We start from the raw sequence: 18145 nt of genomic DNA, 5'->3' as shown, positions 1-18145 counted from the left end.
GTTTAAGTTAAGATCGTCCCTCATTGCTTCTCAACTGTTATGCACCTGTGATTATTTCTAAAAATTATGCAATGGGAAACACTCATGTAGAAGTGTCCCCTTTACCAAGTTTCATTTGTGCATATTCGGAACAAGCAGGTGAAGATACCTGTCAATGCAAGACAACGTCTGAAGGATGAGGAGGGCAGTCATTTTCATGAAAAAGAAGGAAGATTTAGGACTTTGGCATTTCTACTTGTTGACTTTTATCTAAAAAAAGTAGTTTTCTCACTGGGCTTTGCAGAGTGGAGTGTCAAGGGGCCTCTCGCAAGGGACAAAACTGAGATCAAAGGGCTGAGGATACTGATGCTTCCACCTGTAGTTCAACTAGAACAGTACTGCTTGCTTTTGTCTGAAATGTTTAGATTCTGTATATGATTTTGTTAGGGGGGAAAAACAGTCCTACAATTTACTTACTTATGTTTATACCACTAATTTTGAGGTTAGTGGCATATGCCTAGCTCTCTGAGTTTGTCTCAAACACACAGAATGGAGTGTTCTCTGGCACTATTTATTCACTGCCTACTCCCCCCGCCTGCTCAGGAGGGCAAGAGAAGGCTGGGCGCATGGCTGCACCCTTGGTACTCGAAGGCAAACTGGACCTATTACCACTTTTTGATCCAGGTCCCGATTTTAATGAGAGTCACAGAAGAACTATGAAAATGTTCTTCCTTGTTATCTATCAAGAGGTTAAACATTTCTTTCTGAGCTGCTGATGCCACACTGCTCTTAGTTATATTGGCATATTTACAGGATCCATGAACACCACATATGGACTCTCATTTCTACCACATATTTGAGCAAAAACACCTCCTAACTCTACCGTGAAAGGAGATCCAATGGATTGAAAAGTGGTTTTTAGTAAACTCTAAAGAGAGACATTGCTAAATTTAAAATGTTACTGACTAATGTTTAAAGGCAAGATCGTGTTCACTAAACTGATTTTTCTGTCCTTTCCTTGCTCAGCATAATCATGAAATCAGCTTCTAGTAAGTGCAAGCATTCTCAAAAATTGAAGTTTCTTCAGGGGGAAAACATACAGCATTATAAATACTGTCAAATGAAAGAAAGACACATTCCTGAATACTAAGAGGCCCAAACATGTCCTCATATGTAAGGGGAAAAAATCCATCACTAAGTCAGTGGAAATGAACCCACGTCTTTGGTTCAGAAGTTGTTCCACTGTGGTTTCTACCCACATCAAGCACAAAGAGCTCCTCGTGAAATATCCTCAAATAGCAAAATGTTTCACACAACATACACCAAGCATTTTTATCTTTGTTTGCATATAAAATGACAACAAAAGAATTGAGTAATAAAAAAAGATCAATTATTAAAAACAAATTTTTCTAAGTATATTTACTGAGAGAGAGAATGGGTGCATGTGGGCACGCACATGAGTAAGGTGGGGGCAGAGAGAGAGGGAGATGGAATTCCAAGCAGGCTCCTCCCTGTCAGTGCAGAGCCCAACCTGATGCGGTTCGAACTCACCACCCATGAGACTATGACCTGAGCCAAGATCAAAAGGCAGATGCTTAACCGATTGAGCTGCCTAGGCACCCCAAAAATGATCAGCTCTTAAAAAAGAAATAAGTTTGTGTCACATGTTACAGCCCATGGCTGAAAATACAGTGTGGACAGAAAATCAGAGAATTTGCTCAACAGATTTTTTTCTTTCTAAAGACCAGGCCTCTTTTGAAGCACGTATATGAAGAGGTAATGGAAGGCTCCCAGGAGAAAATCAATGGAGTTTCCTATCAAGTAGCACCTAAAGATGGATAGATCCATACAGGGAAAAGAAACCCTATCTAGCCCAGTGCCTGGCATCCACTGGCACTCAATTAATGCTTGGTAAATTAATGAGTAAAATAATCATTCCCTGTATATAACACTTTTTTTCTTTTTTAAAAGAAGAGCTTTGTAATAGGAGACAACATACATGCAGCAACATAAATTATAAAATCTGTGATATCCTAAAGGGGAGGTAAATAGTAAACTGTCTGATACGCTATGAATACTTGAAAGCAGTCTGAGAGCTCGATCAGAAAAATAAATATTCACAGGGCACCTGGGTGGCTCAGTTGGTTACGCATCCAGCTTTGGCTCAGCTCATGATCTCATGGTTCATGGGTTTAAGTCCCACATTGGGCTCTGTGCTGACAGCTCAGAGCTTGAAGCCTGCTTCAGGTTCTAGGTCTCCCCCGTCTCTGTCCCTCCCCGACTTGTGCTCTGTCTCTCAAAAATAAACATTAAAAATTTCTTAATAAAAATAAATATTCACAAGTATTGGAGTGGGCTGTGCACAGCCATGGTCTAAACTTGCATTATAATGACATATCCGGGGTGTCTGAGTGGCTCAGTCAGTTGAGTGTCCAACTTAGGCTCATGTCATGATCTCGAGGCTCATGGGTTCAGGCCCCATGTCAGGCTCTCTGCTGACAGCTCAGAGCCTGGAGCCTGCTTCGGATTCTGTGTCTCCCTCTCTCTCTGCCCCTACCCTGCTCACACTCTGTCTCTTATAAATGAATATTTAAAAAAAATAACAATGACATATCCATGTTGGTTAATCTCTAATTATTCTACACAAGAGGAAAAAAGTTAATAATAAAAAATTTGAAAAAGTAATATATGTTGAAACCTGATGGAGTTGGGGAAGGGGTCCATTTCTTTTTAACACTTTACATTTAAAAAGAGAAACTCTGAGAACTGTCATATCTGAAGATCTCATGGTCTCCAGAAAGAGAAAGTGAATGTTGAGAAGGGTTTTTTAAGTTCAGCTGCTAAATTCCTCTAGAAAATCAAATGTCAAAAGTTAACTTCTTAAGCATTTTGGGTATCTGAATCTGATCAGGCTTCTTTTTAGAAACATTCTGCTTAGTCGGATCCAAAGAAAAGTAACTACTTTTGGGAATCCGTATGTAAGTATGGAAAAAGTAAAAGTGCATCACTTCTGATATTCAATTTACAGAACTGCAAAGGTAGAGGATTCAAACACAAAGATATATAATTGTTATTACTAGGATTGTATGTGGACTAAAAATAGGGAGCACATTTCATAATACGATCAATGTATCCAAAAATCTTAGGAGCACAAACGTACTTCAGATCCCATATACTCAACTCCAACCTCCCACATTACCAGGCATCCTTCCTAAAAGGTTTTCAGCCTCTGCTTAAACATCTGTAACAGGAAACTGACCACATCCATAAAAAGCCTCTTCTTTTGTTAGATTATAAGTCTCCCTGATGAAGCGCTTTGTATGCAGTCAGCATTCAATATTTGCTGAATTAAATAGAACTGAAAATACTTCTAGATACTACACAAGGTACCAACATTTCTATCACTGGTTCTAGGTCTGTTCTCTGGGGGACACAAAACAAACCCACTCTCTCCTTCCACATGTGAAGACTGTCCTGAAATAAGGATGTCAAAAACATTATCACACGTGCTGCCACTAATCCCCTAGCCATGCGGGCATTAGCAGTTAGAACATTCTTTCTCTTTGAGCCTAGACAGCTTCAGAATTCTTAAGCCAGCATGCCAGGTAGCTGGAATCATGTGAGGGGAGTTGCTAGGAGAGACCAAAAACCATTTGCCATTCTGGCCTGTTTTTCTGTCTCCAGCCACCCATTCCAAATTCCCTCAACCATCCCTCTCCTGGAAGGATTCCAAATGCTCTGTGTATCTGTATCAAAATGATTTCTAAAGCATACTAAAGCAATTTCAGGGGGTGCCTGGGTGGTTCAGTAGGTTAAGAGTCTAACTCTTGATTTCGGCTCAGGTCATGATCTCACAGTGTGTGGGATGGAGCCTCATGCCAGGGCTCGCACTGACAGCTAGGAGCCTGCTTGGGATTTTCTCTCTCCCTCCCCCTCACTGCCCCTCTCTACTTGTGCACATCTGCATGCTCTCACTGTCTCTCAAAATAAATGTTTAAAAAACAAAAATAAAAAAATAAAGCAATTTTAGCTCCTTGAAGGAGCTAAATAGGTATACACAGTCTATCTTAAAAATGGAGAACTATTAGCTTTCCCATTATGCATTTACACTCGTGCAAGTGCAGACCAAGACTGCAGTAGCTCTGTTCACTGCCTGTAGTCACCCCACTTGCTCACACTGAACCTGTGATTATTTAAAACATCTAGGCTTCCTTTCTATCGTCTGGTAAGTCATCCCCCAAATCCTTTTTGCAACTCCCTATTCTAACTTATATTTATACAATTGATTTTAACAAATCATAGTAGTTCACATCTAAGTAAATGATCCAGATTCTATAATTCAACAGAATGTCTGCTGGTTTTGTGTTTCCATATGATAAACATATCATCTGTGCCTTTAGATACATTATCAGCCGACATGTTAATGCTGGATGTACTTTCCCAGTGTTGCATAAGAGAACACCTTTGACAGTCTGGTCTAGGAATGTGGCCTGGGACCCTGCCAAGCATCCCTTCCAACAGCGTGGAGCAAATTTCTTGACCTTCAGATGCTGTGTGATGTAAAAGAAATTTCTCCGTGTTTAAAAACACTCCCCGTAATTCAGGAAATAAACAAACATGTGAAAAGAGTGAGAAACTTGTTTCAAGTTGGGCATAGCTTCAGTTTTCAAAAACACAGGAAGGCAGAAAGAACATCAGAAAAGGCGGCACATGCTGAAACCAGCAGCTCTAAAACCAAGACTGATGAGACTAAATCTCATGTGGCAAAAACCGTACACAGTGAGTTTCCTTTTTCCTCCTCCTCTCTGTATCTCTTTCTTTATTACTTTATTTCCTGTAAAATAAAGTTTTCTGCACCCAATTGTTCCTATGGATGACACAAAGTACATACAACATGACGACTTTCTTGGGTTATCTGCTTCCCAGAAATTGGCACTAACTTAACATATGCTGTATCCCCCCCACCAAGACAAAAACAAAAAACCAAAAAATGTATTATTTTGCATTCCCTGAAGCACAATAACTATCATCCAAAACTTGGAAAACATTTAAATGAAAATCCACCAGTAAGTTTATAGTTGCTACCGTTTAAATCAACCTTAGCGTTTCGTATGTTCCAAACATGCTAATTTTATAAATGAATCAAATTGTGCATAAGAAATTTCAAAACTAAGCCAACTAAAGGACATCAACGGCAGGTACTAGGAAAAAAGTAGCATTATGCTTATTTCTCCCAACTTCTGCTTCTCTGCCAGCAAAACAAAAAAGCATTTTTCTGTAATTATAAAGTGTCTTCATTGTCTATATGGCTCGTCAGGACAATGTGAAGCAACTATTAATCAATTGATTTGTTCGTTCAACATTATTTGTTAAAGTGCCTCGTCTGCTACCAGCACTGTTTTGGATGCTATTATGGGAGCATGCAAAAATGAAATAATACAGATTTTGTCATCAAAGAATTTTAACCTAATTTATGATTATTGGCTTCTAGCTCCATTACTATTTTTTGGTGCTGATTCAGATGTAGATCTTTATCTATTTTAAGGCTGAGGCGGTTCTTATCATTTCCTTCTCCTTGTCTGTTTTCCCCCCTACTTTTTTGGTGTTGAAAGTCTTGTTACACCCATGACCCTTTATTTTACTCTTAATTCTTCTCAAATCATTAAAGTTAAAATTGGATCTTGGATCAAAGACATTCTTAAGATCTCTCCACTCAATTTATTTGGTGTTACTGTATCTCAGAAAGTACAATGAGTTGCCTGTAGCAAATGGATAAAATCAGAACCTTTGTTCCCAATGTTTCAATATATAATCTTAAAAATAGTTGAAAAAAAAAAAAGCCAGTCTTTATACTTGGCAAGCTAGTCTACATTTGGCCACTATATTAAAATGCTAAAATGACTTAGTGTATGTGATGAGTTGTGGATCTTCCAGTTTTAAAATCTCATCTCCAATCCCAAATGCATAATAAACCCCTACATGCCTGTCCCCAGCCTCACACGCACCAAATCTGAATAGGGTGGCAAGGAAATCCTAGTAACTGTAGCTTTAAAAGAAATGGCTCCTATGGCAAAGAAGTCATTTGGCTGGTAAAGCTGGTGATTTTGTTCTCTAGGTGGCACTATTACTTCAATTTTTGATAAGTTGCTTAAGTTTCTTGAAAACACCAGTTTTACTTGCTTTTGGTTTCATTATATAAATCTTAATTTTATACACACTAGCTGTAATTAAATGACAGGTTGTCTTCTGGTTTTATTTTAATAAGTCAGTTTGAAGTTAAGTGCTTTTTTAATCATATAATTTTATATTTCCTAGTTATATTGTCTTGGAATTAAGGAATCTTTCTTTGCCGGCCTTCCTCCCTCTAAATACGCAAAGGCATGTCAAAAACACAGAAGGTGGTCATAAAGCTTCAGTCAGACCAAAGGAATGAAGATTAAAGCACATTTAAGAGCTACTAGGTTCTGTGAGCTTTCAAAATCAGGACATTACTACCATGACAACCAATGAAAAGTCCTTTCAAGTGAACCTTTGGGGAAAACTGCGTAACATTCGTTACTCTCTGGGCTCTTTGGAAATAAACTTGTGCTTTATTATGGCTGTCACTGAAGCTTGTAAATTTACTCTGTTTCTGCCTACTCACTCTCCTGGTCCCATACTCGGCCCCTCAATTCATTTAATGGAACCCATCCTCAAACTTCAGACACTGTATAAAATGAGACATCAGGGCAACAAGCCTATTTGGTCAGATTTGTTTCACCAAGAGCATAAGTGTCCCAGAGTTTGAACTTGAATTTGAGTACGCACATTTAAATAAAAGCGTCTGTGCTTCTTATCTGACCACATACACATGCTTTTCTATGGAAGTAAGAACAGCTTCCTGTTCCACTTAGGGAACACACCCACTTACCATTCCTGTACCCCAAAAAGTTTTTCAAAGTCAATATATTAATGAGCGTCATTGTTTTAAGTCTGTCATCAGAATGATTCCATATATTTAATAATTCGGTACATGACTTTCCTAAAGCTTTAGGTTTAAGTGATCTGGAAAGCCAGAGGTAAGTTTAAGTATAAAATTATTTAGGACTGAACAATTCTATGCCTTAAGTGGAAGTTTAAAGGGACTATGAGGACACATATGCCTAGCCTTAAAAATACCAAAGCTTTCCTCTGTTTCCTAGGGTTAAAATCCACGTACACAAGACATACGGATTTCATTTGCCAACATCATTTATTGCTTAACATTACTCCACACTGAACAGAGTAAATGGATGCAGAGGGTAACCAGTAAGTTTGCTCATTCACCTTTGAAGCCCATGTGGGTATGTTATTTACCCTAGTAGAGAAAATTTATCACAACCCAACTTAATGTGATTCTTGTTCAAAAGACTTCTTCCTCCACTGAACAGCGAGCATTTAAACCTAAAATTCCCCTGAATTCTCTTCTCCATTCCTCTTTAAAATGCAATTCACAGCTTGAGATTACAGAGCCTGCCAGGGGCTGAATGGCTGCTCTAGAAGGCTGAGAGTCCTTCAATTAAGCAGCAATTTTGCAATTAGTGGAAACTGAGTGCTCCATAACAATCATTTGAAAACAAGTTGAGAAAAGTTAGCAATTACCCTATTAAAGGGACATATTCACTTGCATTTGGCTGGGCTGGCCCCCTCACACAAATTACAATCTTCTATACAAGGAGAAGCCCATCGAAAATGGTTTCAACCATTAAAATAAATTCGATATTATGAACATCGAAATGGGAGTGCCTTTCATTTTAAAAGATATTCAGAGTTTAGCTGTCATACACTTTCCATGCTATTTCCATTCACGACGTCTCAAGTTGTTCTCTCTACTATGGGACTAACTTCCTAAATCTTAAAATGTTAATGAACTGCATGCGTACGACCTTTCCTTTGTGCACATCTTCAATATTCTTGAAGCTTAGTAGAAGATCAAGTCCATGATTGAGACCCAAAGCTGCTGGCTGTTACATTCCACAAGTTCACTACCTGGATATAGAATATAGAGCTCTGTGTGTTGTGTGTGTGTGTGAAGGGGGGCGGGTGGTGGATATTTACAGAACGTTTTAAAAATGAAGGCAAAAAAAAAAAAAAAAGTTAACAGCTCTTTGCTATTATCAGATAGGCGTGCCCAGCTTGCTGTGTGTCCTGAGCTACAAACCAGAGCTATTTATGTTTGAAAGAAATGAGATTATCAATCATCTGCATTTTGACTTACTGAAGAGTAAGATTCCAGGAAGAAGGGAATACCTTACATTCTAATGGTGCCCCTAGGAAACAGAAAACCGAAAAAGACTTTAAGCCAGGATTTTAGAAATTTGCATTTACAGGATTTCCCTGCTCCTGATCATCCAAAACGAACCAGCTATATTACAGCATCTCCCCACCCCACTTTGGCCATTGTGAGATCTAGACTATTAATTCACCTAGTACAAATGAATCATTTGCTTTTTAGGCAAATGATCATTTTCTTAGTTCCTCTTGATCGAAACTAACAGTTACACTTATTGAGAAGACATCCCCTCCCCAAAAGAGATTTCCTTGATGCTTTATTTTGTGGATATTCAAATGTTGACCTAATTTATATCTTAAGTGACCTTAAAATAAACAAGATTTCCAGTTACTAATTCAGTCCTGAATAGGCTATGAATGGCTCCAAAGGTATGTGAAAAATAACATTGTTATTTTGGTTTTTAAAAAATGTGATGTCTAAGTGTGTATGCAATGTTCTAAGGGTTCAAAACATGTACGTAAGTCTTGTTTATCTGGAAATCATTTCTTTCTGCTTATAAAATTTATAAATAGAAAACATTCTGTAATAACTTAAAATAGCCCTACCTAGATAACAATTCTCCTATCAAAATACTTATTACCGGTCTGTATTTACCAACATTTATCACATTTTGCAAAATAACGTAGAAGAAAAAAGACAACGACTTTATTGCCCTGGAATTCCAGTAATGGTGACCAACGTGTTTTAAATTCCAGTGAAAGTCATGGTTACATTTCAACAAGTGTCTCCTCCTTTCTCTTACCTCTGCTGCTAGTCCAGAGGTAAACTTACAAAAGAAAAATGTTAAGCAAGGTGTTTGCAAAATCAGAAAATAGGAATTAGTGACTGTTTTAAAGGGAGGCTGGTCCCAGGGCCAAAATTTTGCAATCTCTAAGTGCAATGTGTGATGATCTATTACATGTAACAACATGGAGCACTACATGGTCAGAAACTTCAACTTAAAAATGACAGTGCTGCAGGAGGTAAACGTTGAGGGTTCCTGTGTTTAGAAGAATTAAGTCTGTAATTACACTTCAATAAATAAAAATGTAAAAAATGTATACAATTTTAAGACTAAAATAGCTTTTGATCTTATAATAAACATATACACAAATAGGTTTTGGGATAAAAATAGAGAAGAGATATATTCCAAGAAGTCAAACCCGTTTGAAAGTCTTATTTAACAGAATAACACGTTTTATATACAGTTTTTAAAAAGTTCCCAATTAGATACTGGTTTGGTTTAAAAGATAACTGTACTAGGGGAATTAATAAACACTCGGAAAAATTATTTTCTTTGCTTCTGGCCAAGAACATTCCTGCATTCTTGTAAAAAAAAAAAAATATTCATTGGCTACTGCTGACATTGAAGAGTAAGTATAAGATACCTGAAGCACCCTAAAATAAGATCGAGGAAGAGCTAACACACCACCAACCATAGCCCATCATAACTCCGCCAGCACGAGGAAAACTTGCATTGGAGCCAAAGAGGGGCAACCAGTCAAAATACATCCGAGTCGGGAGTCTGAGCATCATTCAACAAGTCCCTCCTACCAGCTCCCGAGGGATCCCGAAAAGCCATCCCTTACCACTTCCCCACCCCCAGCCTCCCGGCCCCAGCAGCTGCTCTGGGTAGGTTGGCCGGCAGAGGGCACCCTCTACCTTCCCTAGCACCAATCTCCCTGCCCCACTCCTCCTCGCCCCCCAATCCCTGGCCCTCCACCCCGCTCCACCCCCAGCATTCAAACACAGCATCCTCCGACCACGACTCCAGTTTACTCCAGCAGCCCGAGGCTTTTCTCCCGTGGGGGAGCCCCTACTCTGCGGTTTCCCTAATCACCCCGTCGGGCATATACCCCCCATCCTCAACTCTTTCTTTCCACGCACAGCTCACCCATTCTTTTTCCCAGGCTTTGCATCCCCAGGGACCCACGCGAGTCAGGACACCCCACCCTGCCCCCGAAAGTTAAAACTTCTGTACTTCCCTAGAAGGTGCCCCAAGGGAGGGGCGCGGGATGGGGAGAGGTGTGGGCGCAGCTAGCTCCTTGCAGGTCCGAGCTGCAGGAGTGTGTCAAGTTTTCCAAGATATATTGGCAATGGACCTGTGTAAGTCCGCAGGTGATCGAGTGCGCCCAGCCGGAGCCCCGAGGGTGCGGTGGTGTGGGCTGAAGGATCAAGACCCCCTCCCCTCCACCCCCAATCTGCGCGGGGATCGCCCAGCCCAGAGGAAAGATTCCTATCCTAGCTCGGATACAGTCACCGCAGTCAGGGCCCCCGACAGCTGGCGCCCTAAATCTCTCTCACGACCCCGCCTCTGCAAGGGCAGGGTTTCGGGGGCTCGCCAGGGCGCCGTCTCCGTTCACACCACCCGCTCCGCGTCTCCTCTAGGCTTTTTCTCCCCTACTTCAGGGCTGCCCAGGGTCCCTCTCCCTCGGAGGTCCTGGCTGCCCTCTGGATCGCGGGATGCGAGGAGAAGGGTCCGCCAGAGCAACTCCAAGTCCCCCTTCCTCCTGGAGGGGAGGAAAGGCGTTCCGACCGCTTCCCACAACTTCAGGGCCCCCCCTCCAGCCAACTTTCCCCCGCGGACGGGCGGCTCCCGCGCCAAGCCCCACGCCTGCTGCTCGCCTACCTCGGGGTCCACACAAAGCTCACGGGTCCCCGGCGGAGGAGTCACATCGTTAGCTCGCTCCCGGCCCCTGCGCCCAGCCCCGATCCCCGTCGCGGAGCCGCTGGCCGCCGGCCCCACAGCAGCGGTGGCAACTGCGGTTCAGGCGTCTCATCAAAGCTCCCCGAGGAGGAAGCGGGGGGCCCGCCGGGCCGGCTCGTCGGCCCCGCCCGGGAGCCCGCGGCGCGACGGGGGACGCGGGACGGCGAGCCGGCGGGTGCGCCCGGGCGCGGCGGCGGCAGCGGCGGCGGCGGGGACCGGGAGCTCCAGCCTGCGCCTCGAGCTCGGGTCAGACATTATTTAGCTCTTCGGTTGAGCTTCGATTGGTCAAACGGCGCCGCCCCCCGCCCCCCTCCCTCGGCTCGCCCGCGCCACCGATACCCGTGCGGGGCGGCCGCTTAAAGGGAACGCCGCGCCTTTTCCTAGCTCCGCTCAGCCCCCGGGACTCCGGGACTCCCCGGGCCTGCGCGCCCCTCGCTCCCAGTCCCTGGGGCCCCGCGACACGGCCCCGCAAACCTCGCGCCCGTCCTGGGCGCCTGGGCAGGACTCACGCGCCGCGTCCGCCGCTTCGAGGGGCGACCTACCCCCGCCCGGGGGAACCCCACGTCCGCGCCCTCTGCGGAAACCCCGGCTGGCGGGAAGGAGCCAGAAGAAATCGGGCGTCCCTGGGGTCTTGCTCCCCTTCCTGGCAACTCCCTCGGCCCCATCCCAGCACTCAAGTTCTGCGGGAGAGGGCGTGCGTTTTCCCGGCCACCAGACACACCTTCCCGCACCTTCCCGCACGACGGAGCTGCAAACGCGAGCACACAATGAAATTGCACGGAGCATGGGGGCTATTGGTTTACTCCGCTGTCTTAAACACTCCGGCTTAAACAGAGTTCGTGCACTGACCTCTCCAGAGTTTGCCTAATAGGAATTCAATCAAGATAATAACGGCATTTTTTATTAATGAACGCCCCCAGATAACGTTACACCAAGTTACTTGCTCCAGCCAGGAAGCCGAGGCAATGACAGACCTCACTAAAGCCACACGCTTTCTAGCAGACCAGAGAAAAACGGAAAGAGAAAGAAAGAAAAGAAACCCACCTTTTCAGTCACTACTTGTCAAAGTAAACATCAAGGCAGCTGCTCTGGGGAAGACTTCGGCCCCAAAACTCCCAGACTCTATTATTTTTTTCACGTTCCCTTTGGTTAAAAAGAAGTAGGGGGGGGGTGCGAGTCTTTGGTGCCTGGTATGTACTCCTTCTGTTCTGCAGCAAAGAAGTTAAATTATTGATAGTGGAAATTGCATGGCGGAGGTAATACTCGCACCCCCTGAGCTAGGAGCTCCATTTGATCTCGGCAGGGGCAGGGAGATTTCATGCTAGCTCGCCAGGGGGAGCGGCAGCGCGAGCAGCCCTCTCCGCGGTGAATGGGAAAGTGGGTGGGAGTCCACGAGAGGGCTCCACGGTGCCTTGACGTGCGGTGTCATATGATACCTCCGCTGCCTCGAAATAGACACTCTAGTGCACGAATTACCAGAATCAAAATTCAGCGCATTTAAAATGATACATCTTTTATTAGAAGAGTTCCGTTCCAGGGCATTGCATGGTTTTGCAGATGTTTTCACTTCCCTCCCTAACAAACTTACACACATAAACCAATCCTTTTAATAATGAACCTGGGCAGCAAAGATAAATAAAAAGCCATCTGTTTTTTACCTACGTGTGTGGGGGTGGGGGTGGCAATTGGCTCAATTAATCCTCCCCTCGCGCCCCTCCCCCACCCAGCGAAGAGCAAACAGACTTTAAGGTGCTGGTAGCCAAGAACCTTCGAGACAACTGAAGTGGCTAGGGTCCTGAGGAGTATTGTCAGTTTGCCATTGGACGAACGCTATTACCCGTCTACCTAGGTTCCTGCTTTAAATAAGCTGATTTTAGTTCCCATTAGTTCAAACGATTCGTACGCTACTGGGAAAGACCTTAACATACAGAAAAAGGAACAAGACAGCAGTACTTAATTTGTAGTCCTTGGACCTCCCGCAAGCGTACCAGTGTCATCTGGGTGCCTACTAAAAAGCAGATTTCTCCTCCAGAATTTGTGATTTAGTAGGGCTGGGGCAGGGTCCAGGGATTAGCGCTTTAACAAGCGCCTCAGGCAATTCGGATGCAGAAAGTCTGAGGTCACAACCTGAGAAACACTTTCTTAAGAGATGCATAAAAGGGTGTCAGAGGAATCTCCCATCCACACCACCCCAAATTTGGTGGGCAGTTTTATTTGTATGTGCAGTTTTCTGTAATCTCATAGGGGTTTGACCTAATAATTGCTAAGACTCATTGCTGTAAGAATTTCCTTAAACACTCCAACATTAATTTGGGGAAAGGGTAAGATTTATAAACAGTTTTCTTTCCTGGACCCTCTTGTGGTTATCAAGAATGTGCTGGTTGAACTGTGTATATAATACTATTATATACTCGGTTCAGTGTATCTAAGGGTTTACAGTTAACAAAATGTACATGTATATTAGCTGTTTAAGAGCTTGTAAAAACTAGTGAAAGAAATTATTATTATTTTATAAAGAACCTGAGACTCAGTGCCACGAAATAATTTGCCCAAGTTCACGCAGCTAAATGCCAGAGACAAAACTTGAATGAACTCAGGAACTCTAACAAGAAATATCCCTGCCTCTCCCCACCTCCATGTAAACAAAGCTATCTGTTCTTTGGAAGTGTTATCCGGAAGGATTTTGCAAATTGTTGGCTGAATAGTCAAATTGTTCAAAAATATGCATATTCTTAGAGTGTCACACATTTAGCTTACACCTCTATCAACTTGACAGAACACATGACCGATACAAACTACCCTAGAGCACAGAGGATGAAGTTTATTGTGTAATATTTAATGCATTTGAAACATGCAGGCTAGACCTGCAGCAATAAAGGATGGAGGGCATGAAGCTGGGCTTGGCCACCTCAAAGTACCTCTGTATTGATACCCAGGGGTGTAGCCCGAATGCAGATAAAATTTCTTTTAATACTGCAAAACCATTAAGAGGCTAGATTTATAAATTTAAACACACACACACACACACACACACACACCCCACACACGAAATCTTGTTACTATTTTATAAAGTACTGGAAGAGCCCTGCCCTAAACTTCTCTTTTTTAAAATAACGTTATGCAAACTTCAAATTCATGCTTACTTTTCAACTTTAAATTTGCTCAAAAACGAGCTATTTCCTTACGTTTTTAAGCTCAATTGTAAATTACTTCCTCTGGGAAAAATACCTACCAAGTGAAGAGTCAAGAATTTTATTCTCAGTGCTGCCCAGAGATTATGGCAAATCTACCTGCTAAATTCACATTGCCATATCAGCATTTTGCTGAAGGAAAAAGTGTTCTCCTTTATCAGACTGATTATGTCTGTGGCCAGTCTTCTTATTCCTACTCTCCCTTGAATAAATAAATGTTTGTATCTCTGCCTTCCAGTGTGTGGTGCAGTTTTACTGAGAAAAAGACAGAGGAGTCAGAAATGGCAGGACTATTTCAAAATAAAAGAAGACCAAATGCCAATTCAGATAAACCCTTTGATGAATCAGACCTCTTGACATTTCTGAGCATTTTGAAACTTTCTGATCTGTGATTATAGTTTTACCAAAACAGTAAAAGATCAGACTTATGATACTGGCTTATTTGCCTTAAAAGTACACCTTACCTTCAGAAACAATGAAACTAAGATAAACTAAAGTTGTACTGATGCCTTGCATGGAATTTTGAATAAATTTTATCTTTGTTTAGTTCAGGTAGCATATGGCAACAGTGTTAGAAGTCTAAGACAAAACTTTTTACAAAATTATTTTCCTATTATGATCAGGGATGATGCTGAGAATATAGAGCACACATGTCTGATTCTCCCTAAAGATTAGTCTCTCACAGGATTGATATGTTAGAAACAAAGTTTCCAAGTTTATGATCTGAACTTTTCTCAATCACCGAAAGGAGAAAAATCTTTACCGTTTGAAAAGAAAACGTTTCCTATTTCATTTTTGCGGGGTTTAAAAATTAAATTTGAATTAGTCAAAATCTTTATTTATTTTTGGTTATGGGCTAAATCTATTCTAACCCAATGTTCTAGAAGGACAAAGGTCAAGAAGGAGAAGAAATGTGAATTCCTATCTACTCTTGTCAGGAAACATAAACTAATCCTCATTACTCAAGTGGGAACAGAGGCAGTAGGCTCAGATTTGACATTGACATATTTTTTCTATTAATAATTTTAATTGGCTGAGGTAAATTCTACTATCATTACAAGCATTGTATGTTTAATTATGTTTATTTAAGGTTCCTAGTTACTCCTGCCTTCAATCCTCCTTGCAAAAAAAAAAAATAGTTGTCTAGAATCAAATGAACTGACCTCAAAAACTGCTGAAAATCTTGTAATTAGCACAGGGAAAATAATAAGTAAACAGAAAACTCTCCTGCTTAGCAGAGTGGCAAAGGTATTTTCAAAGTAATGCTGTATGAATTCAAAGGCCCAATCCAGCATTGAACTATGTCACTAATAATCCTACAAATTATTAAGTAAGGCCTGTCCTGAGAAAAATCTTACAGGAGAAATAATATCCCTGTTCATTAGATGATACCTTAATATGAGGTATACTTCTCTGTAAGCTTTTTATGAACCAGAGGAATAGCTCTATGCCATAATCAGATGTGTCCAAATTGGTCGACACCTGTTAAAAGAATTATGTAACCAGGCATGGCCATTAGTGGCAAACAAACAAATGAAAGGAACCACAGTATGAAAATGTTAGAAGGGCCAAAATTAGGAGAATAGAACAAGAAGGTCAAAAAACGATCCCATCTGGGAATAATATTTAGTTGGATCAAGAAAAACAACACCAAAACCATTAGGAAAAAAATGAGACTAACCCCTTAAACATATGAGAGTCATCAACTTGTAACCTTCTGAGTTACCAGATTTTCTCGGAAAACATTTGAAAATGAATAGTGAAGAATAAATTGGGTCACTCATTGTAACTTTTCTGTAAGCACAGTCAAAAGGGATGTGATTGTAGACTTAGAACAGTTAGAACTGACAGTGATAGCTGCCTGTGGTATTTTGTTTGTGTTATTGGGAGAAGTGCCATGAGAGGAATTAGCAATTTAAACCAAAGGGTTTCAGGACATTGAATCAAATGGTAAGGAACAGATTACCTTATTTTGGAGACCTAATTCTTTAGGCTGTGTGTTGATGGGGGTGAGAGATTTTCTACTGCTCCATTTCATATTCTTCATAAAGAAAGTCAGAAACATATACAAAAAGATAATTTAAAAAAAAAATCACTGAACTTCCTAAAGTCGTATTTTAAAAAAATCACACGAAGAATTTGGCCTATTTTTGCATGATTCTGAATCTACACAATACCTATCTTGAATGGTCTCTGACAAAGGACCAGAGCAAGATGTACAAGTGGCTCTCTTGTCAAAGTCCTCCAGGATAGCACAGGCATGGTAGGAATAAAACACTCAGGGCTACACATGTGGCAGCCAAGGGTTAGGCTTTTGATTTGTCTTGCTTACAGAATCATTTGGAAACATAAGAAATTCTTGACTTTTCTTAACTTCAATTCATCTTCAGTTTATTATCTTCACATCATGGTTACGTTCATTCAGTTGATGAAAGCTTGCTGAATACCTACTACCAGACATTGCTCTATGGACTAAATTGTTTTGTTTTAAGATTTTACTTTTTCAGTAATCTCTACATCCTACATGGGGCTTGAACTCACAACCATGAGTTCAAGAGTCATACGCTCCACCAACTGAGCCTGCCAGGTGCCCCAACTCTATTGCCTATGTTAAAGGCAGATGGATAAAACATATTTCAGCTTTTTAGGTGCTCAAATTCTAGAACATGAGATTTGTCTTTTAATCCACTGGGTCATTTGTGAATTAGTTAAGGATAGGAAATTGTTTGGTTTTGTTTTTCCTTGTCATGGGTTTGGTGTATGGAAAGATGACATTCAGCATGCCACCAGTGGCCAGGAGATAGTAGTGATGAACAAGAAACTTGTTCCCAAAGCTGGAAGAGCACCTAGCAGCTGGGGAGGACCCTCCATGACTGATCAGGGCCCTATCTACTCTTGGTCGGCAGCATTTTACAGAAGGTAAACAAAGGGTAAGGGGTCATGGATATAAGTAGTGGTAGAAAGGAAATGAAGCATAGTTCAGGCAAATAATTTTCCTAATATGATTAGGCAGATTTATCAAAAGATTAATAAGGAAGGGATCGTAAGAGACTATCTTGTCTTCCTCACTGCTCATTGGCCTACCATTACAGACCAGTAAAGGAGATTCCACATCTTTCTTCTGAGGACCTTTCTAAGGATCCAGAAATTCTAGTGCTTGGAAGTTCCCATTTATAACACATTTTGTTATAAATGGGAACTTTTTGGTATCTTATTTCATTTCATCCAACCTTAGTGAAGACGGAGAACAGCTGCTTACTAACCTCCTTGCGTTATTAAGTCACCACTCGGACTTTTCTCATAGCAAGAAATCAGATCTCACAACCTTTCTTCATAAACTCCAACTTCCAATCCATTAATCATTTCCCTTGGTCTACCCTGGACCTCCTCCAAGATCTCCATATTCTTCTGAAAATGTGGAGCCCCAAACTAGACATGTGTGTGAAATTATCCAGGGCTCAGGAAACATGGGAGTCATGAATTATCTGAACACAGCTGTTGGGAAAAACTAAAGGGGAGATTCAATTAGATTGACAAATCCTTCCCTTGCAACTTAGAGACAGAAGTGGTTTGTTTCATAAAAAGATGAGCCTTCATGTCAGAGGTATATCTTTTATCCTTAGTTTTTAGATGAAGCACTTTGCAAAAGAAACAGATCTCGAATAGGACATTTAGTTTTTACTTCTTTTCTTCTCAAGAAAATTGTTTAAGAACAAGTGATTTTTCTGTATTCCACTTAATATCCCAAGTTGTGGACCTTTATCTGTTAAAGTGGGATAGTGTTTGTATACTCCCAAGTGTTTATTTTGATGTAAGTTCTCTCACAGGGTAAGAACTATGAAACACTACACTACAATTAAAACTTCAACTTTCTCCTAATTTGAACCATATCTTTTCATTTTGTCTGCATATAAAGCCTAACTAGAATAGAGCAAAACTAAATTGCAGTCCATAAAAAAGAATCATGTTAACCTACAT

General features: G+C 41.4%; 1 protein-coding gene across 1 annotated transcript in view; it reads right to left on the bottom strand.

The window, feature by feature from the left end:
* Positions 1-11031, bottom strand: part of BDNF (brain derived neurotrophic factor) — a 34349-nt gene extending 23318 nt beyond the window's left edge. Inside the window, exon 1 of the mRNA XM_039217098.1 lies at positions 10899-11031. The gene's annotated coding sequence lies outside the window, so the exon portion shown is untranslated. The remainder of the gene's footprint in view (positions 1-10898) is intronic.
* Positions 11032-18145: the final 7114 nt, after the last annotated feature.

This window comes from Hyaena hyaena, unplaced genomic scaffold (assembly GCF_003009895.1).
Source record: "Hyaena hyaena isolate Hyena2069 unplaced genomic scaffold, ASM300989v1 scaffold_668, whole genome shotgun sequence".
Taxonomy (NCBI): Eukaryota; Metazoa; Chordata; class Mammalia; order Carnivora; family Hyaenidae; genus Hyaena; species Hyaena hyaena.
Note: the sequence above shows the minus strand (reverse complement) of the source record. Positions and strands in the feature narration are given on the sequence as shown.